Source organism: Momordica charantia (assembly GCF_013281855.1).
Source record: "Momordica charantia cultivar OHB3-1 chromosome 9 unlocalized genomic scaffold, Mcharantia_2.0 BLBB01000009.1, whole genome shotgun sequence".
NCBI classification, from domain to species: domain Eukaryota; kingdom Viridiplantae; phylum Streptophyta; class Magnoliopsida; order Cucurbitales; family Cucurbitaceae; genus Momordica; species Momordica charantia.
Genome location: NW_028275167.1, coordinates 11,483,761 through 11,491,628, shown reverse-complemented (window position 1 = coordinate 11,491,628; position 7,868 = coordinate 11,483,761). Strand labels below are relative to the sequence as shown.

The following is a 7,868-nucleotide window of genomic DNA, read 5'->3' as shown; positions in this document are numbered from 1 at the left end:
GAGCATAGGTGACAACATTAAAAATGTCACGAGAATCCGAATTTCTACTAGTGTGAGTTCAACAATCTATTAGTTTAAGAACTTATTCATATATAATTTTTTTAATGTTCAGAAACCTATTAATTAAAACGCCATACAAAAATTTGGCATTAAAATATATAAACTAAATACATATCAATACGTTCATATTATTTTTTTGCAATCCCCTAACATAAAATTTTTGATCAACAATTTAGAATTGTAACATTCGAGACCAAGTTCGTAAAACATATTTACTGAATATTATATAAAGCTTCCCTGAAAAAAAATTTCTGGATCTGCCACTAATACATGATATTATTATCTATGTGATGTGGGTGCCCTAATGCCAATGTATTCTGGTGTGGAGGAGGGAATGCATTAACAAGTCCTAGAGAATTGTTTAACATGAAGTAATGAATTATTCTTTTGTAAGGAATGTTATTGAGAGGGTATTCGATTTCCTTAAGAAAGATGGACAATTCTTCAAGGCAAATCCTTCTATCCAATTCACAACATTGTTAATAGAGAGATGGGTTCATGTACAGAGTTGGGAGAATGAGAGGAGTCGGACACAAATTCAAATGACATGGGTGGGAATACTATCAATTTCATTGAAATTTGAACAAATGGAGGCAAGAGGAAATAAGGTTCATATACCTTAGAAATGATAGACATGGTTCGAACAACAATGAATGAGCAAACCACTTAGTTGGAGAAGCTTGCAGCTGACCGAAGGTAGAGTACGAACTAAAGATCGCACGATGCAAAGAGGCGATTCAACAGTTTGAGTAGATACCAGAGTTAGAGGATAGTGTCCAACTTATAGATATGTTGGTCTAGAAGGCTGAAAACTTCCTCTCTTTCCCAATCAACTTAAAATATATATATATATATATATATTTTCCATGTATCTCATCGAAAATGACAAAATTATCCCTTTTACAACATTTTGTAAACATAATTTTGTATTTCACACCTTTGCTTGCCACTGTACATAATTTTGTTAATTTTTTAGTCATTGCTAATTATTATACTTGATATAATATTTTTCTTATTATTTATCTTAATTGTTGCGCCCAACTAAATCAAAACAACTACTTCAGCGAATTTACGAACTATTCTTAAAATAATATGTAACATAAAAACTCAAAATTTGATTTGACAGGAGTAAATATCTTTTAATTAATTTAAAATTGAAAAATGAATTGGAATATAGATCTAATTGCATATTACAATAAAATTATAGTGGTAAAATCAACAAACAAAAACTTAACTTACATAACTCTAGACTTAAGTTTACACAATGTACACATACTTCAAAACTCCAAGGTAAACAACGCTTTGCACCTTGAACATAGATTAAACATAAACAATTATAGACTAATCAGCTCTCCAGATTAACAACTTCAAACTCCACAACCCCACTTTTCTGCTCGAACATCACTTAAATGGCTAAAAATTGAACGTGCAAAAACTGTAACTACTAAACTTTATGACTCAACGATTTATTGTTGTTAAAATTCAATAGTAATTGATGTCCATGAATGTCAATTGATTAGTTTGTATCAGAATTATAGTTTTACACTAGAAATTCAGATCTTGTAAGTTTTTCAGGTAAGGAAAAAAAAAGAACACAAAAATTAATGTAATCTATTTTCTCAATTTTCCACAATAGATGATCAAAATGCATACTTTTCACCCTCAAACAAGTCGAATTAGAACAACCTAGAGAAGAATAAGTTGTAGATTAGATGTTGATTTATGAAATTAAAGAGACAACAATATGAAAAGAATAATGGAAACACTTTTTTGTATTTTAATTTTATGGACAAAATGTAATACAATTAACAAGGACAACAAGATTTTAATTGATGTCCATGAATGTCAATCGATTAGTTTATATCACAATTATAGTTTTACACTAGCAATTCAGATTTTGTAAGTTTTTCAGGTAAGGAAAAAAAACACAAAAATTAATGTTATCTATTTTCTCGATTTTCCAGAATAGATGATCAAAATGCATACCTTTTACTTTCAAACAAGTCAAATTAGAACAACCTAGAAAATAATAAATTGAAAATAATAATGGAAACACCGACTTTTTATATTTTTATTTTGTGGACAAAATGTAATGCAATTAACAAGTACAACAAGATTTTAGAATGAAGTTTAAGAAAGAAAAATGTAAAAACAAAGACATATATTCGATCTAGGGTCTAAAATTTTTTTTTTAAAAATAAAGTACTTCATTAAAAAAACAACAGAAAAGTCCCTAATGGCCACAGCTTCTAGCCAACAAGAGATTACGAGATCCCACTATTCACTTTCCCTATATTCTGAAGCCCACCGATCAAGAGGCACCAAAATTTGCCACCCGATCCACTTTTAAAAAATCAACCACTCCACACGAAAATTTCATAGATCGAATTTCATGGATAACCCAAGCAATCTCAAATAAGTCGATGTCTTCTTCTCGTAGGAGTGACGCCACCTCCACCAAGTCCGTTTCAACTTTTATCGTAAAAGTCTCCAAGAAATTTACAGTCCGAAGTCCTTCTAATACGACCATGGCTTCAAGCACCTTGACACTACTAGGGCCGACCACCGATTTGTTCCCAGCCATGATAATTACTTCCTCCTAGTCCGGAGCATCCAACTGAGACTGCCCACTTGAGGAGCTTCCGATTAAAACGCATCAACGTTGAGCACCCATGTACGAAGAGGAGAAGGTACCCATCTTGAAACTGTCTTCGTCCCACTGCTCTAAATGATACCAAATCCTGAATTGAGAGTATCTGTTGTTTTCCTGCTTATATTTTCTAAAATATATCTTGTGGCTTGCTCAAAAAAACCTCCAGGTTGTTCTGCTCGCCCTTAAACGTAATGTTGTTTCTTTTATTCCAAATAGCCCAGCATCCGATTAGAACGGCCTCTAGATCCTCCCAAGTTGAATTGTAAAAAATTCACACCCAGTAGTCTTCCATTATCCAGCCTCCCTTGTTAACATTAAAAAGGCCAAAATTAGGCTTCGGTAATGACATCCATAGATTTTCAATTACCTTACACTCCTAAAAGATGTGAGTTACTGATTCGCCATAATCGCTACAAAACACACAACACATATCAGTCATAATTCCCTTTCTAGAAAAGATTAGATTTCATGGGATGAATATAGAGTCTAAAACTTCGATATAAAATGATAAGGAAACCCTAAAAGTTACCTAAAGAGAATTTAAGGATTGTAACTCCTAAGTACATCAATATTGCAACAACCATTAACTCAAAAGTAAACTTAGAGAGATAATGAAAGTTCTAAAATTGAAAATACAATAAAATGAGCTATAAATATTAGAATGAAGTCTCTTTGTAAACCTTCAAGGTTTTTGTAACCTTCCGTCAAAGCGATCGTAGCTCAGCGGTAATTGTTATATATCTCCAACCATTTCGATCCCCCACCCCCACATGTTGTATTAAAAAAAAAGTTTTTGTAACATTCCAAGAGTAAATGAAGTTGTAGTTGGAGTTATTGGCAATACAAGCTTCAATCATACAATATGTTTTAATGATTACAAAATTAATTTATTGATAGCTTTAGTGTTTCAAAGTATCCATTTGATATTCGAATTGTAGTTGTAGAACCATAAATTTTTAGGCAATTATAAACACAGGCACGTGATTATTGACGAAACTATATTTTATTTTGGACTAATTATAAATTTACATATGTCCCAAAATTAAAATTAAAGACAAAAAATGACAATTCTCAAATAATGTCATATATCTTCTATTCGGCCATTTGGATTAGATTTATTTGGTTAAATTAGGTCACATGAAAATTGGACCTATGATTAAATTAATTAAAAAATTCCTTGGGTGGTGATTTTTTTGCTCAAAGCTGAAATTACCTAAGACCATTGTTGTGGATTTATAATAGACTCGACCAAATAAAATAAGTCTAAATCCACTTAAAGCCTAGACTGGGTCCAAAATCACACAAGCACGAGTTTAGGGGTGTGGTCTATAAATCACCCAGATCCAAACTCAAACCTTCTGAAATTATATTAAGCTCATTTCCCAAATAGAGCCTAAATTAATAGGTTGGGTCAAAATCAACCAAGCACAAATGCCACTTAAACTTATGAGAGATTCTATAAATAGAGGAGTCTTATTTGGAAGGATAGAAGTTTGAGAATTCAAAAGTAAATTGAAGATGTATCTTTCTAAAGACCAAAATACTCTAAAAACTAAAACTTTGAAGATTAAAGATTTTGGAGACTCAGAGATCAGAAGACCACAAGACTATCGAAGACCATAAAACTCTGTGTGAAGACTCTTCGGATATCAACAAGATGCCAAAACACCGATCAAGATAACAAGCCACCAGAAGACCGATCAAGATTAATAAGTTCATAAGGCCGATCAGAACCGACAAGTCCTGAAGGCCAATCAAGATCAACAAGTCAAAGACAATCATTAAAGAATTCAAGAGAAAGAATTAAAGGATCATGTAATGCCCTGCATTACCTTTAACAGTATTTTCATGATATTATATTATTATTGTTTTTTTTAGGTAAGCTAGTCAAATCTAATTAGCTCTATGCCAATAAACTTTAATCAATCCTAGTTAATAATTGTAGGCTTCTAATACTCTAACTAATTAAGCTCAAGTTAATTTTATTTACTTATTAAAAATAAATTTACAACAAAATTTAGTGATTCATCTTATCAATGTTTAATTAATTATGTATGTTAATCAAAAATAAATATGCATAAGAGATTAATAAGATTAGCGGGATTATAATTGTATTTAAGTAACAAAATTAACAACACTACTTTAGTAATTAGATAAATGTTGTGAAATATGGTAATTGTAATGGTAGCATTATTTGAGTATTTATAAAGTTTCATACATTTTATCCAAAGTTTTATTTTAAGGTAATTAACCAAGTAAAATCTCATATTACCTTTATTTTACTCTTTATTTTTCTACCTTAATTAAATTAACTTAATTGGGGGAATATAGAAAGTTCTACTTAACTCATAACCATGATTAGGCAATATAACTCACCTTCCACTAACCATGATTAGGCAATATAACCCACCTTCCACTCAAGAGACACATGTAGTAATTAAGTTAGTTAGGAAACCAAAAAACACTAACAATCCCATTAAGTAATTGGTCATACATGAGGAGAGAGAGGAAGTTTGTTCCATCTTCCAAGATTCATGTTTGTTTCATCTTCCAAGTCGTTTTCCTTTAAGTTACCTATGTTTGTTTCATTCATTTTCCTCCAAGAACATTTCTAAACAAATCTGAAAATTTCCTCTCAATCATCTATCCTATGTTTTAAATCACACCTTAGAGGAGTTGTGGTTGCTTTTCCAAGTCCCTTCAAGGATTGTTCATTGCGGTTTTCTGTCTTTTCGGTAAGAACGATTTCTTTTAGTCTAGTTTTGTAAGTAGATTTTTCCTAATAATTTTTATAGAACCTAAGCATGTTCATATCCATTTTCTAAGGTTTCCATCATCATTTCAAGCTCTCTTAGTTGCTGGAAAATTTCCTCTTTTTATTCTTTACGGTAGAGAGGAAAACGCACCAATGGTAAGCATCATTCTTCCTTGTGTAGATTATTTTAAGGGTTCATTATTAAGGTAAAATAGGTACTGTTTAGGCCTTATTTTCTTTGATTTGAGATCTGAAAATCAGAATTTAAAAGGTCCTAAAATTGTTCATAAAATTCCTTCATAATGGTTTTTAACAGTTTATGTTATTTTCATAGTTTTAGCTTGTTTAGTATCAAATTTTGGATTGTTAATTTTGAATTTTTGAGACCTTGACCAGCACCTTTAAACTAACCTAAAATGTATTTGACTGTATTAAAATTGATTTTTATGATTAGTTTTACCTACGGTTTAAAATTGTGAAAACTAGTGCTATGTGTTTTCTCTAGTTTTTTTTGTAAATTTGCAAAATCAGTAAATTATTTTTATCGATATTATAGTATATAAATCAGAGGCTAATATGAAGATTTAAAATTACTTTTCACAAATTTATATATATATATATTTTGATTATTATGGACTAGGTTAATTATTAAGGGATTTCTACTAGTAGAATAGTGAACATATCTAGTTATGAGAACTTATTGGAGAAAGCTTAGTTTAGGTAATTGAGTCCTAATTTTAGTTGTGCTAATTGTTATTAGGAAGCTTTAAGGAATTTCCTTTAGTTTATGAAGTTCAGGTAAGTGGATTCTATCATAAGTTACCGCCTTGTATGTTTTGTTGTATTATTGTTTGATTGTAAGTGAATTATGTTACGTGTTGCATTGTTTTGTTATTGAATTATGTTATTCATGTTGCATAAATATATTTTGTTATTGAATGGTGATGGTGGTTAAATTTTATGTATTACAAAGCATGTTATGATTCTATGGCTTTCTCATGTCATTTTAAGTATGTTTAATAGCAAATCATGTTTAGGTAAAGCATGACATAATGTGTGATGCATTGCATTCGTAGTGAAGTTAGTAGTCCTATGTGTCATGGATTTAGGTAAGATTAATGTTACGCATGAAATACCCAAATTAAGCAATTATGTTATGCAGCTAGATGTATGATATGACATGTATGGTTTCTGCTAAAGGCTGGACCCTAGGAAACAAATTAGTTCATGTTAATGGTATTTATGGGGGGTAATTACCCTATAAATATTACATGCGGAATTGACGGTTATGATATGGGGTATTTCTGTATAGCATGACACCAAGTTAACGATTTAGATATGTAAGTTTATGCTAGCAAGCACAAGTATCTTAAGTTAAGTTGTTCGTTGGTTTATATGTTAGGTTGAGGTATGCATGCATATAAGCATGATGTGTGTGTTTGAGCATGAAAGGTTCCTTATGATGGGAACTATTTACTGGGTATTTTTTTATACTCATTCCATGTTGTTTCAATTTTTTTTACAGATAGTTATATAGTTGACGAGAATAACGTCGAGAATGACCTGGGCATTGATGAGGAGGAGATATGAGACACAGTTGAATTTTATTTATATACTTTTAATTATGACTATACCTCATTTTTACTTGTTTTATTTAAAGATAATAACTTTGTGATTTTCGCTGCTAAAGATTTATAAATTAAGTCTTATTAAGTTATCGTTTTCATTTTTAGATGAAAAATATAAGTTTTTATCTTATTTTATTTTAAGGAAATTATGTTTTATGAGTAATTATCTCAATCTTATATTATTAATGACATATAAAAATTGGGGTCATTACAGATCATACATTAGAGATTGTACACTACTTACATAAATACAAAATCAATTTAGTTTATTAATTTAGGTTTCTCTCCTTTAGAATTTCTTGCGAACAATGGCATAGAACCATAAATTTTGGGACTATCATAAACGGTCACGTCATTATTGACAAAACTATATTTTATTAAATCTTGGCCAATTATAAATTATCTTAAAATTAAAAATAAACACAAAAATGTCAATTCCCAAATGATACCAAGTGTCTTTCATTGGGTCATTTTGGATTGGATTTAATTGATGGTCGAATTAAGCTCATAATCAAATTAGTTCACAAATCTATTGGATGACGTTTTGACCGTTACCATAAAATCATTGTGATGGATTTATAGTTAACTTTGATTAATTCTAAATCAACTTATTATGGGAACATTGCTGTTATAATTTATTGTACTTATGTTTAATATATATGCACTAATTCAAACTTGAACAAAATGAAATAAGATCGAGCATTCGTACATGTTCTATTTTCATTTACTTATTTCAATATGGACTAACAATCTCATTACGTCTCAAAATTAG

The 7,868-nt window shown here is 30.3% G+C and overlaps 1 long non-coding RNA gene across 1 annotated transcript; it reads left to right on the top strand.

The window, feature by feature from the left end:
• The first annotated feature begins 5,244 nt into the window (after positions 1-5,244).
• Positions 5,245-7,147, top strand: LOC148208952 (uncharacterized). Its single transcript, XR_015787422.1, has 3 exons — positions 5,245-5,448; positions 5,540-5,624; positions 6,994-7,147. It is a non-coding gene; the product is annotated as an uncharacterized LOC148208952 (long non-coding RNA).
• The last annotated feature ends 721 nt before the right edge of the window (positions 7,148-7,868 follow it).